At 47.2% G+C, this 13,096-nt stretch overlaps 1 protein-coding gene and 2 non-coding genes across 3 annotated transcripts in view; all 3 read left to right on the top strand.

The window, feature by feature from the left end:
• Positions 1 to 769: 769 nt before the first annotated feature.
• On the top strand, positions 770 to 842 carry trnaf-gaa (transfer RNA phenylalanine (anticodon GAA)). Its single transcript has one exon. It is a non-coding gene; the product is annotated as a tRNA-Phe (tRNA).
• A 43-nt stretch (positions 843 to 885) lies between these two features.
• trnae-cuc (transfer RNA glutamic acid (anticodon CUC)) lies at positions 886 to 957 on the top strand. Its single transcript has one exon. It is a non-coding gene; the product is annotated as a tRNA-Glu (tRNA).
• Positions 958 to 11,805: 10,848 nt separating this feature from the next.
• nfasca (neurofascin homolog (chicken) a) overlaps positions 11,806 to 13,096 on the top strand; it is a 283,390-nt gene continuing 282,099 nt past the window's right edge. Inside the window, exon 1 of the mRNA XM_059653208.1 lies at positions 11,806 to 11,958. The gene's annotated coding sequence lies outside the window, so the exon portion shown is untranslated. The remainder of the gene's footprint in view (positions 11,959 to 13,096) is intronic.

Below are 13,096 nucleotides of genomic sequence, written 5' to 3'. Positions count from 1 at the left end.
TCAGGCCTAATCTGACACCAGGAAGGAGAACCAATTTGGGGAGCTGGGGGGTTGCTGTTTTCCTCTGACTGGGGAGGGGCAACAGTGAAGCGAGGTCAGGCTGGGAGCCAGGGAAAGGGAGTGGGGTTGGTTCTGGTGGTGGGGGGATGTGGGGGTTATCAGGTGTTGGGATGTGTGTCAGATCAGGATCGGGCTGTATAAGGGTCTAGGGCAGGTATACTGTGAGGGTGGTGTTTGTGAGGTAAGGATGAGATCTGTTTAATATTTACTCAGGAGTTAGTGTAGGTATTTAATATCTAACATTACCTGAGTAACACTTTCATTAATTTTGTCAGAATCATCCAAATTTTCTGATTCAAAGGAGATGTTCAGAGGTTCCCAGATTCCCAAGTTTAGAGAAATTGATCATCAGAATCTTCAATTTGTCAGGCAATTCCTGTGGACTGTATTACAATGGAGATTCCTCAGAGTCCCTGTACGCAACTCTCATCTACATTAGAATCTCAACCCTCTAACCAGTTGCAAATCTGAACCATAGTTTCAGATGAAAGATATAAATGTGATAAGGCCGCACCTGACGTCAGATGGTACCCAAAGCTGTGAAAGAAAACATTCTGTGTCTACACAAGAACTTCACAACGTTGCTGGAACGTTCCTCCAGCTCAAAGTCCAGTAATTAGCCATGGTGGCCGTGGCGTAGTGGTGAGCATGTGGGTTTGTGAATGCTGGGCTCGGAGTTCAAGTCCCGTGGCAGCCTATTTCTTAGCTAGCCAAAGTAGCTCAGTTGGGAGAGCATTAGACTGAAGATCTAAAGGTCCCTGGTTCAATCCCGGGTTTCGGCATCATGCGAGCTCACTGATGGGGTCAGCCCTTGTTTAGTACAGTTCCCTGGTGGACTAGTGGTTAGGATTCGGTGCTCTCACCGCCGCGGCCTGGGTTCGATTCCCGGTCAGGGAAGTAAAAGTTTTGTGTGTGGAGTCAGAGGAGATAGGGGAAGCACTAAATGAATATTTTTCAACAGTATTCACTCTATAAAACGACAATGTTTTCGAGGAGAATACTGAGATACAGGCTACTAGACTAGGTGGGATTGAGGTTCACAGGAAGAGGTATTAGAAATCCTTCAGAGGGTGAAGATAGATAAGTCCCCTTGGCCGGATGGGATTTATCCTCGGATCCTCTGGGAAGCCAGGGAGGAGACTGCCGAGCCTTTGGCATTGATCTTTAACTCGTCATTGTCTACAGGAATAGTGCCGGATGACTGGAGGATAGCAAATGTGGTTCCCCTGTTCAAGAAGGGGAGTAGAGACAACCCTGGTAATTATCGGCCAGTGAGCCTTACCTCAGTTGTTGGTAAAGTGTTGGAAAAAGTTATAAGGGTTAGGATTTATAATCATCTAGGAAAGAATAAATTGATTAGGGATAGTCAGCACAGTTTTGTGAAGGGAAGGTCATGCCTCACAAACCTTATTGAGTTCTTTGAGAAGGTGACCAAACAGGTAGATGAGAGTAAACCGGTTGATGTGGTGTATATGGATTTCAGCAAGGCATTCGATAAGGTTCCCCACAATAGGCTATTGTACAAAATGCGGGGGAATGGAATTGTGGGAGATATAGCAGTTTGGATCAGAAATTGGCTTGCTGAAAGAAGACAGAGGGTGGTAGTTGATGGGAAATGTTCATCCTGGAGACCAGTTACTAGTGGCGTATCACAAGCGTTGGTGTTGGGTCCACTGCTGTTTGTCATTTTTATAAATGACCTGGGTGAGGGCGTAGAAGGATGGGTTAGTAAATTTGCAGACGACACTAAGGTCGGTGGAGTTGTGGACAGTGACAAAGGATGCTGTAGGTTGCAGAGAGACATAGACAAGCTTCAGAGCTGGGCTGAGAGGTGGCAAATGGAGTTTAATGCAGGCAAGTGTGAGGCGATACACTTTGGTAGGAGTAACCGGAAGGCAAAGTACTGGGCTAATGGTAAGATTCTTCGTACTGTAGATGAGCAGAGAGATCTCGGTGTCCATGTACACAGATCATTGAAAATTGCCACCCAGGTTGACAGGGCTGTTAAGAAGGCATACAGTGTTTTAGCTTTTATTAATAGAGGGATCGAGTTCCGGAACCAAGAGGTTATGCTGCAGCTGTACAAAACTGTGGTGCGGCTGCACTTGGAGTATTGTGTACAGTTCTGGTCACTGCATTATAAGAAGGATGTGGAAGCTTTGGAAAGGGTGCAGAGGAGATTTACTAGGATGTTGCATGGTATGAAGGGAAGGTCTTACAAGGAAAGGCTGAGGGACTTGAGGCTGTTTTCATTAGAGAGAAGAAGGTTGAGAGGTGACTTAATTGAAACATATAAAATAATCAGAGGGTTAGATAGGGTGGATAGGGAGACCCTTTTTCCTAGGATGGTGACGGCGAGCACGAGGGGGCATAGCTTTAAATTGAGGGGTGAAAGATATAGGACAGATGTCAGAGGTAGTTTCTTTACTCAGAGAGTAGTAAGGGAACGGAACGCTTTGCCTGCAACGGTAGTAGATTCGCCAACTTTAGGTACATTTAAGTCGTCATTGGATAAGCATATGGACGTACATGGAATAGTGTAGGTTAGATGGACTTGAGATCGGTATGACAGGTTGGCACAACATCGAGGGCCGAAGGGCCTGCACTGTGCTGTAATGTTCTCTGTTCTATAATGTTACTCCTCCCACTGCCTCCTCAAAATGCTTCAATGTGAAACAAGAAACATAAAGATCACATTCACTAGATGCACTTCAAATCACTGAGCTACACTCATAGTTGTACTTTGAAAATGTCACTTCATTCAAAATCTTTGCCTGGGGATTCTGTGCCTTATTAATATGACACAGCATAGTTTTGTAATTATGCATACTGCCCAAGTGTTATTTATTAGAACTGGGGAAAAGAGGAAAGACAATTTGATTTTCTGGGGCTCTTACTTTCCTCATGCTCTGCTCTAAGTGTCATTCTTGCAGAGAAAGTAAAGAAAGGGGGAATTTTTTCATTCTTTTCACATCCTTGGGAGGCTCCCAGCATCCATCAGATTTTAAATTTAACAATTAGTTTAAATGAGCCTGGATCAAGGAGAGAATTCTGCAGGACTCCTGAAAATGACGAACATTTGTGTATGGCTAATGTACCTTCCTGATTAATAACTGCATATCATATTATCACCTCCAGGGGACAATCTACTAAAGGCAATCACACAGCCGCATCACAGAGTTGAAGCTATGTTAGACTTGCTGCAGCAAGCTTAAATGAGGAGGCAGTCCCAGGATTCATGTTTGCACTCCAAATTAAACAGACAAATTAAATCACCATTAAACTTTAACGCCCTGTGGATTCGCGCTTATTTCAGTTTTAATTTTATCTTAATGCTGTCCCTAAATGCACGCTGGCAGAAGTCATGAAGGCTCACACTCAAGGAATGGGGTTTCACATCAGAGACAGGACACGTGTTCTCTGTTATACTTGGCACACATTTGCAAGTGGTTTGAGCAGACACATATATGGACATGTAGAGATTTTGCGCACACGCATGCACATGCAAAATTGTCCACTATTCTTCAAACATTTACAAGCCCACACACTCAAAGTAAGTCAGTTCCTTTGCATAATTATATTTACGTCCTAAAGGGGTAAATTATGATGTTAAACCTAGCTTGTACTTCTGAAAATTTGGAAGATTAAGGGGCAGTTTATCTGAGGCATTTGAAACACTAAAACAATTATATGTATAGAAGAGATGATGGGAACTGCAGATGCTGGAGAATCCGAGATAACAAAGTGTATATCTGGATGAACACAGCAGTCCAAGCAGCATCTTAGGAGCAGAAAACCCTGCAGCCCAAATCCTCCAGTAGGGAAATGCAGAACTTGAGGACTCAAGCTAAGTCAATTCTGGGCTGGAAGTTTGCACCTGTTTAATAAGGGAATGAAGAAATTTGAAATAAAGGCAAGTGGAATAAATTTGAAATAAAGGGAAGTGCAATAGAGGTTATAAAATGTGAGGCTGGATGAACACAGCAGGCCAAGCAGCATCCCAGGAGCACAAAAGCTGACGTTTCGGGCCTAGACCCTTCATCAGAGAGGGGGATGGGGTGAGGGTTCTGGAATAAATAGGGAGAGAGGGGGAGGTGGACCGAAGATGGAGAGAAAAGAAGATAGGTGGAGAGTGTATAGGTGGGGAGGTAGGGAGGGGATAGGTCAGTCCAGGGAAGACGGACAGGTCAAGGAGGTGGGATGAGGTTAGTAGGTAGATGGAGGTGTGGCTTGGGGTGGGAGGAAGGGATGGGTGAGAGGAAGAACAGGTTAGGGAGGCAGAGACAGGTTGGACTGGTTTTGGGATGCAGTGGGTGGAGGGGAAGAGCTGGGCTGGTTGTGTGGTGCAGTGGGGGGAGGGGACAAACTGGGCTGGTTTAATACACCTCCTCCCACCCACCCTCCTGCAAAAATTCCATCCCCTATTCCCAATTCCTCCGCCTCCGCCGCATCTGCTCCCATGATAAGACATTCCACTCCCGCACATCCCAGATGTCCAAGTTCTTCAAGGACCGCAACTTTCCCCCCACAGTGATCGAGAACGCCCTTGACCGCGTCTCCCGTATTTCCCACAACACATCCCTCACACCCCGCCCCCGCCACAACCGACCAAAGAGGATCCTCCTCGTTCTCACACACCACCCCACCAACCTCCGGATACAATGCATCATCCTCCGACACTTCCGCCATCTACAATCCGACCCCACCACCCAAGACATTTTTCCATCCCCACCCCTGTCTGCTTTCCGGAGAGACCACTCTCTCCGTGACTCCCTTGTTCGCTCCACACTGCCCTCCAACCCCACCATACCCGGCACCTTCCCCTGCAACCGCAGGAAATGCTACACTTGCCCCCACACCTGCTCCCTCACCCCTATCCCAGGCCCCAAGATGACATTCCACATTAAGCAGAGGTTCACCTGCACATCTGCCAATGTGGTATACTGCACCCACTGTACCCGGTGTGGCTTCCTCTACATTGGGGAAACCAAGCGGAGGCTTGGAGACCACTTTGCAGAACACCTCCGCTCAGTTCGCAACAAACAACTGCACCTCCCAGTCGCAAACCATTTCCACTCCCCCTCCCATTCTCTTGATGACATGTCCATCATGGGCCTCCTGCAGTGCCACAATGATGCCACCCGAAGGTTGCAGGAACAGCAACTCATATTCCGCCTGGGAACCCTGCAGCCCAATGGTATCAATGTGGACTTCACCAGTTTCAAAATCTCCCCTTCCCCTACTGCATCCCTAAACCAGCCCAGTTCGTCCCCTCCCCCCACTGCACCACACAACCAGCCCAGCTCTTTCCCTCCACCCACTGCATCCCAAAACCAGTCCAACCTGTCTCTGCCTCCCTAACCTGTTCTTCCTCTCACCCATCCCTTCCTCCCACCCCAAGCCGCACCCCCAGCTACCTACTAACCTCATCCCACCTCCTTGACCTGTCCGTCTTCCCTGGACTGACCTATCCCCTCCCTACCTCCCCACATATACTCTCTCCACCTATCTTCTTTTCTCTCCATCTTCGGTCCGCCTCTGCCTCTCTCCCTATTTATTCCAGAACCCTCACCCCATCCCCCTCTCTGATGATGGGTCTAGGCCCGAAACGTCAGCTTTTGTGCTCCTGGGATGCTGCTTGGCCTGCTGTGTTCATCCAGCCTCACATTTTACTATCTTGGATTCTCCAGCATCTGCAGTTCCCATTATCTCTGCAATAGAGATTAGCTGTGATATATTTGAAAAGCGAAACAGCCTGAAGGAGCTGAATAGCCTACCTCCTCTTTATATTCTCATAGAACAATACAGCACTGAATGTGGCCTTTCAATCCATCGCACCTGTTTGTCTTTGTAGGACCCAATCAAACAACTTCATTCCAAAGAAATGGGGAGACCAATAAAAAGTCCATTCTTGATATTCTATTTCGTACATTGGTCAGTGGAATGTTATAAGGTCATAGGAAATAGGAGGAAGAGTAGGCCATTCAGCCCCTTGAGACTGTTCCACCATTCAATAAGGACATAGTTGGTTTGATTGTGGCATCAACTGTACTTTCCTGTACTCTACTGCTCCTTTTTCCATTAAGAATATATCTAACTCAGCCTACAAGTTATTCAGTGTTTCTGGATTTATTGCTTTCCAGGGAGGAGAATTTCACATACAAACAACCCTCTGAGAGAAAATGTTTTCTATCATCTCCAGCTGTAACCCCTTATTTTTAAACTATGTCTCCTGGCTCTAGATTCTTCCATTAGCAAAAACGTCCTTCTCAGCATCCACACTCTCAATTCCCTTCAGGATCACTCATCTTTCAGTAAGTTGCCTCTTATTTCATCTGAACTTCAATGGATACAGGCCCAACCTATCCAAAAGCTCCCCAACAGATAACCCTTTTGTCCTAGATACCAGATGGATGAACATTTTCTGAAATGCTTCTAATGCTAATACATCCTTTTTTCATTGAGGAGGCCAAAACTGTACACAGTCGTCCAGATTTGGTCTCACCAATACCCTGTGCAGCTGTTGTAAAACTTCACTGGTTTTACTCTTGACTCCCCTCGCAATAAACAAGATTCTATTTCCCCTCCTAATCACTTACTGTAAGTGCATGCTAACGTTTTTGCCATTCATGTACCAGGTAACCCAAACTCCTTTGACCACACAATGCTGTAATTGCTGACTATTTAAATAACATGCAACTTTTCATTCTTCCTGCCAATGAGGTCGAGCTTACATTTTTATGTATTATCCTCCTTCTACAAGCTTGTGTCGATTCAAAACCTTTGTTTTACATGGGAACTGGAGTAGGTTATTCTGTCGTGGAGCCTGGGCCATCAGACAATTAGCTCATAGCTGACCAGGTCCATGAATGCAAATCTCTCTGTCAATTTCTATCTTGAACAAGCTCAATGATGTGAGGTGGTGTTCGATTTGGATAAATGTGAGGTATTGATTTTGGCACAACAAGCAAGAGTAGAGCTTATACAATTAGTGGTAGGGCCTTGGGTAGTGTTCTAGAACAGAGGGACCAAGGGGTGCAGGTACTTAATTCTTTGATGTTTGTGTCACATATAGTCAGGGTGTTTGGCATGCTTACCTTCATTGCTCAGTCCTTTGAGTCTAGGAGTTGGGAAGTCATGTTGAGGTTGCGCAGGATATTGGTGAGGCATCTTCTGGAATACTGTGTCCAGTTCTGGTTGCCCCATTATAGGAAGGATATTATTAAACTGGAAAGAGCTCAGAAGAGATTTACCAGGATGTTGCCAGGAATGAAAGGGTTGTGTGATAAAGAAAACAAAGTGTGGATCTGGGTGAACACAGCAGGCCAAGCAGCACCCTTGGAACACAAAAGCTGACGTTTCGGGCTGAGACCCTACATCAGAAAAGGGGGATGGGAAGAGGGTTCTGAAATAAATAGGGAGAAAGGGGGAGGCAGATCGAAGATGGAGAGAGGAGAAGATAGGTTGGAGAGGACACAGGCAAGTTAAAGAGGTGGGGATGGGGGTGTAGGAAGGGGATAGGTCACTCCGGGGAGGATGGACAGGTCAAGGTGGCGGGATGAGGTTATTGGGTAGGAAATGATGGTGCGGCTTGAGGTGAGCGGAGGGGACTGGTGAGATGAAGGACAGGTTAGGGAGGCGGGGATGAGCTGGGCTGGTTTTGGAATGCAGGAGGAGAAGGGGAGATTTTGAAGCTTGTGAAGTTCACATCGATACCATTGGGCTGCAGGTTTCCCAAGCAAAATATGAGTTGCTGTTCCTGTAACCTTTGGGTGGCACCGTTGTGACACTGTAGGAGGCCCAGGATGGACATGTCGTCTGAGGAATGGGAGGGGGAGTTGAAATGGTTTGCGACTGGGAGGTGCAGTTGTTTATTGCGAACCGAGCTGAGGTGTCCTGCAACGTGGTCCCCAAGCCTCCGCTCGGTTTCCCAAATGTAGAGGAGGCCACAACGGGTACAGCGGATGCAGTATACCACTTTGGCAGATGTGCAGGTGAACATCTTCTTGATGTGGAAAGTCTTCCTGGGCCTGGGATGGGGGTGAGGGAGGAGGTGTGGGGGCAGGTGCAGCACTTTCTGTGGTTGCAGGGGCAGGTGCTGGGTGTGGGATTGGAGGGGAGTGTGGAGTGGACAAGGGAGTCATGGAGAGAGTGATCCCTCCGGAAAGCAGACAGGGATGGGGATGGAAAAATGTCTTTGGTGGTGGGGTCGGATTGCAGATGGCGGAAGTGTCGGAGGATGATGCGTTGTATCCGGATGTTGGTGGGGTGGTACGTGAGGACGAGGGGGCTTCTCTTAGGGCAGCTATTGCGGGGGCGGGGTGAGAGGGATGTGTTGCAGGAAATATGGGAGACACGGTCGAGAGCGTTCTCGACCACTGCGGGGGGCGGGGGGGAGTTGTGGCCCTTGAATAACGAGGACATCTGAGATGTACGGGAGTGGAATGCGTCATCCTGGGAGCAGATGCTGCGGAGGCAAAGGTACTGGGAATAGAGGATGGAACATTTGCAGGAAGGTGTGTGGGAGGAGGAGTATGGTACCTCCTCCCACCCACCTTCCTGCAAAACTTTTCCTTTTCTGGTGAAGGGTCCAGGTCAGAAACGTCAGCTTTTGTGCTCCTGAGATGCTGCTTGTCCTGCTGTGTTCATCCAGCCTCACACTTTGTTGTCTCGGATTCTCCAGCCTCTGCAGTTCCCATTATCTCATGTGATAGGGAAAGGCTGGATAGGCTGGGACTTTTTTAACTTGAGTTTGAGAGGTGACCTGATAGAAGTTTATTAAATAAAGCGAGGTGTAGATAAAGTTAACGATAGTTGTCTTTTCCCTAGGATGGGGGATTTCAAGATTAGAGGGCACATTTTTTAAGGTGACTGGAGAAAGCTTTATAGAAGATATGAGGGACAATTTTTTTTACACTGAGAGTGGTTCACGTGTGGAATGAACATCCTGATGAAGTGGTAAATGTGCGCACAACTGCAACATTTAAAAGACTTTTGGATAGGTACACAAACATGAAGGGTTTGGAGAGATAACGGCCAGGAGCAGGCGGTGAGACTAGTTTAGTTTGGGTTTGTCTTTGGCATGGACCGGTGGACCCAGGGGTCTGTTTCCACGCTGTGCGACTCTGAATAGTGCAACTCATCCTCATCTCAGTTTTGAATGACATATCCCTTACACTGAGATTATAAGCCCTGGTTGTGTAACATATCCTTTTGCAAACTGTTTCTGTCATCTTCACAACTTACATTTTTTATTTATCTTCGTGTCATCGAAAAAAATTTAGCAACCATACATGTGAGTTATTGAATAGGCCGCAAATGATTGAAACCACTACTGAATTTTTGGAATTACACTCCACTAGTTAGAGCTTGCCAACCTGAAAATTACCCATTTATCCCTACTCTTTATTACTTATTAACTAAGAATACCTATGGCCCCAGAAAGAATCATGTCTTTTTTCAGAGAAACAAAGGAATCTGGGAAACATTCTGGGCAGAACAGATTCAACACAGGCAGAGATACAGTGCTTTGGATGAGAAATTAACAATACTCTATTTCCAGGACAAAGCAACCAACCTGACTGGCATCTTATCTACCACTTTCTACATTTGCACCCTTCATCACTTACACTCCAGTTACTGCAGTGTGTGCCATTTATAACATGCACAGCAGCAACTCACCAAGGCTCCTTCCAAAATGACTTCCAAAACCCCAGCCTCTTCCATCTCAAATAACAAGGGCAGTAGATAAATGGGAGAACCACCTGATAGACTCTCTTTAAGAGACATCTTTCTATTTTAAAAAAAAAATCCATTGAAACAATTCAATGTGGCACTGAATCATAGCAACATTAGAACAAAGAACCAAGAACTAAGAAAATTACAGCACAGGAACAGGCCCTTCGGCCCTCCAAGCCTGCTCCGATCGAGATCCTCTGTCTAAACCTGTCACCAATTTTCTAAGGATTTGTATCCCTTTACTCCCTGCCCATCCATGTACCTGTCCAGATACATCTTAAAAGACACTATTGTGTCTGCGTCTACCACCTCCGCTGGCAACGCGTCTGGGCACCCACCACCCTCCCATAAACCTTCCTCCTCTCACTTTGAACTCATGACCCCTAGTAATTGAGTCCCCCACTCTGGGAAAAAGCTTTTGGCTATCCACCCTGTCTATACCCCTCATGATTTTGTAGACCTCAATCAGGTCCCCCCTCAATCTCCGTCTTTCTAATGAAAATAATCCTAATCTGCTCAACCTTTCTTCATAGCTAACGCCCTCCATACCAGGCAACATCCTGGTGAACCTCCTTTGCACCCTCTCCAAAGCATCCGCATCCTTTTGTTAATGTGGCGAGCAGAACTGTATGCAGTATTCCAGATGTGGCTGAACCTAGGTTTTATACAAAGAGAAAAGCTTTAGAAAACATTAGAAAAGCTTTCACTGCAGTTTACTGTTTGTCTCACTGTAAAATACATGTGACAATAAAATCATTCATATTTTATCCATTCACAGCTCATATTTCATTCAACCCTCACCTGGAAATTCATTGTCATTCCTTCAGTATCAAACACCTGGAATTTCCTCTCTAATGGTGCTGTGCTGTGGATATCCCTACACTGCATTGTCTAGCAAAATGTAAAAAGACAGCTCACCACCACCTTCTCACGAGTGTAAAGACATGAGCGACAGCTAGCGATGCCTACGTTCCATGAATGAATCAAAAATATGCCCTCTAAAAGCATGGCACTGTAGAAGCCCAAGGGAAAACTCCTCAGTGCCCTGGTCAATACAATCTCTTCACTCAAAGCAGATGACCAGACATCATTACACTGTGGGAGCTTGCTGTGCACAATTTTCATTGCACTTCTCCCACTTTACAGTAACTATTTAATGTAAAAGCACAATGAGCTGCAGATGCTGGAAATCAGAAACAAAATCAGAAATTGCTGGAGAAGCTCAGCAGGTCTCGCAGCACCTTTGGAGAGAAAAACTGAGTTTATGTTTCAGGCCCAGTGACCCTTCTTCAGAACAAAAACCGAAAGAACTGCAGACGCTGTAAATCAGAAACCAAAACAGAAGTTACTGGAAAACCTCAGCAGGTCTGGCAGCAACTGTGAAGAGAAATCATATTTAACAGTGGGCTCCAGCCCCACTTATCAGTTACTCCTTAAGCCCTCACCACGCCCACCCTAATCTACTGCATACAAATTGACAGATTCAGAGCTACCATCAGTTCTGAGGAAGGGTCACTTGCCCTGAAAAGTTAACTCTGATTTCTCTCCACAGAGATGCTGCCAGACCTGCTGAGCTTTTCCTGTGACTTCTGTCGTTGCTTCTTCAGAACAAGTCTTTCACAGGTGGTCAAGCATTTTGGAATGCCCAGATATTGAGAAAGGTGGGTCAAACTAGAAACTGTCAAAAGCTGTTCTGAACTTGGCTCTTGGTGCCAGGGATCAGTGGATTCAGAAGACCGCTGGCAGAATCCTCTGTTGTGAAGAACAGGTGTGGATGGTATATTATTTCTATGCTTTACACCTTCAGGAGAAATGCAGCCAAGAATAATTTCTAAAGAAACAGATTCCTCAGCCAGCAAGAGCTCACTCCTAGGCCCCCTTTTTATGCAATGCTGCTATCGGGGGCGAGCACACGCTGACTTTTCCCTCCCCACGCAATGCGCTTGCTGGCTGTCGGGTGCGCGTATGGGCTAGCGGGAGCGCGCAGGGGACCCGCGGGCGCGCACGGTGATGTGTATTGTGGGGTTTGTTAGCTGTAATGCGGCGCCTCAGTGAAATGCACCAGAAATAGAAGAGGAAAGAGAAACGATTTTAAAAAAAGCAGGAGAAAGCAGCTTGACTGCTGCAGCAGCTGGAAGAGGAGAAGCGAAAGGGATCCAGGTGAGAGCGAGAGCCAGGGAAGGGGGACACCGCTGTGGGGAGTCGGGGTCCGAGACACACTAACTGCGGGACTTGGTGCTGCGCATCCTGCAGTAGCGGCGATGCCGGGACCCCCAGCATTGGGGACCTGGGGACGGGGTGGGAGTAATGTCTGTCGGAGGCAGAGCTAGCTTGACGTGGGTAAGTCCCGAGCTTCTGTAAATAGAGGAATTGGAGGAGGAGGAGGAGAGGCCCTTATGGCATTGGGAGCTTGGATGGGTGTGTGTAGGCAGACAGAGCTCTGTATTTGACATGTCAGGAATTCCTTCAATAAGGCTCCTGGCCCCTTTAACCTGGGATTAGAGAGACCCCTTCAACAGGACGAGCAGAGAGAGAGAGAGAGAGAGACCCCTTCAACAGAGAGGCGGACAGAAAGAGACGTCCTTGAACAGGGGGATAGAGAGAGGGAACCCTTTAACAGGAGGATGCGGAGAGAGACCTCTCTGACAGAGGGACTCCTTTCACAAGGAGGTAGAGAGAGGGACCCGTTTCACAGGGAAATAGAGAGAGAAAGGGGGGGACCCCTTTAACAAGGAGATGCGGAGATCCCCTCTGACAGGGGCTGGGGGAGTTTGGATATCAACGTTAAAATACGGATGGAGACACTTTCAGCATGGGGTGGGTGGGGGCAGGAAGAGACAGTAAAGGAGGGTGCCTCTACCAGGATGGATAGAGGAATCTCTTGTACATGAGGATGTGGTTTCTGCCTCCCGCCCCGCCCCTTGGGCAGGGTTCCTGGGGATCCTTACCATAAGGGGTTTGTGATACATTCTCACTGATATGAGGTTAGGAACCCCAACCCCACTCATTCCCCACCTTCACCCAGTGTTGGCCTCAGGATCCCTTTAATCTGGTGATTGGATTCCCATTAAAATGATGAGAAACATTCCTTCGCCCTCCCCCACCCCCTGAGGGGCTGGCACATGGGGACATGGAGCTCATTGTGTGAGGATACCCCCTGGGCCTGCATTGAGACCAGACACCTTCATGTGGAGATAAGGGTATCGAACACCTGTAATCTCCAGTTGGCCTCCTGGGCTTCCCGATGTGTTGGGTTAGAGACCCCTCCACAAGTGGGCATTAGGGGGTGTCGTGGGCT

Source organism: Stegostoma tigrinum, chromosome 21 (genome assembly GCF_030684315.1).
Source record: "Stegostoma tigrinum isolate sSteTig4 chromosome 21, sSteTig4.hap1, whole genome shotgun sequence".
Classification (NCBI taxonomy): Eukaryota; Metazoa; Chordata; class Chondrichthyes; order Orectolobiformes; family Stegostomatidae; genus Stegostoma; species Stegostoma tigrinum.
The sequence above is the reverse complement of the archived record's forward strand: the minus strand, read 5'-3'. Positions and strand labels throughout refer to the sequence as shown.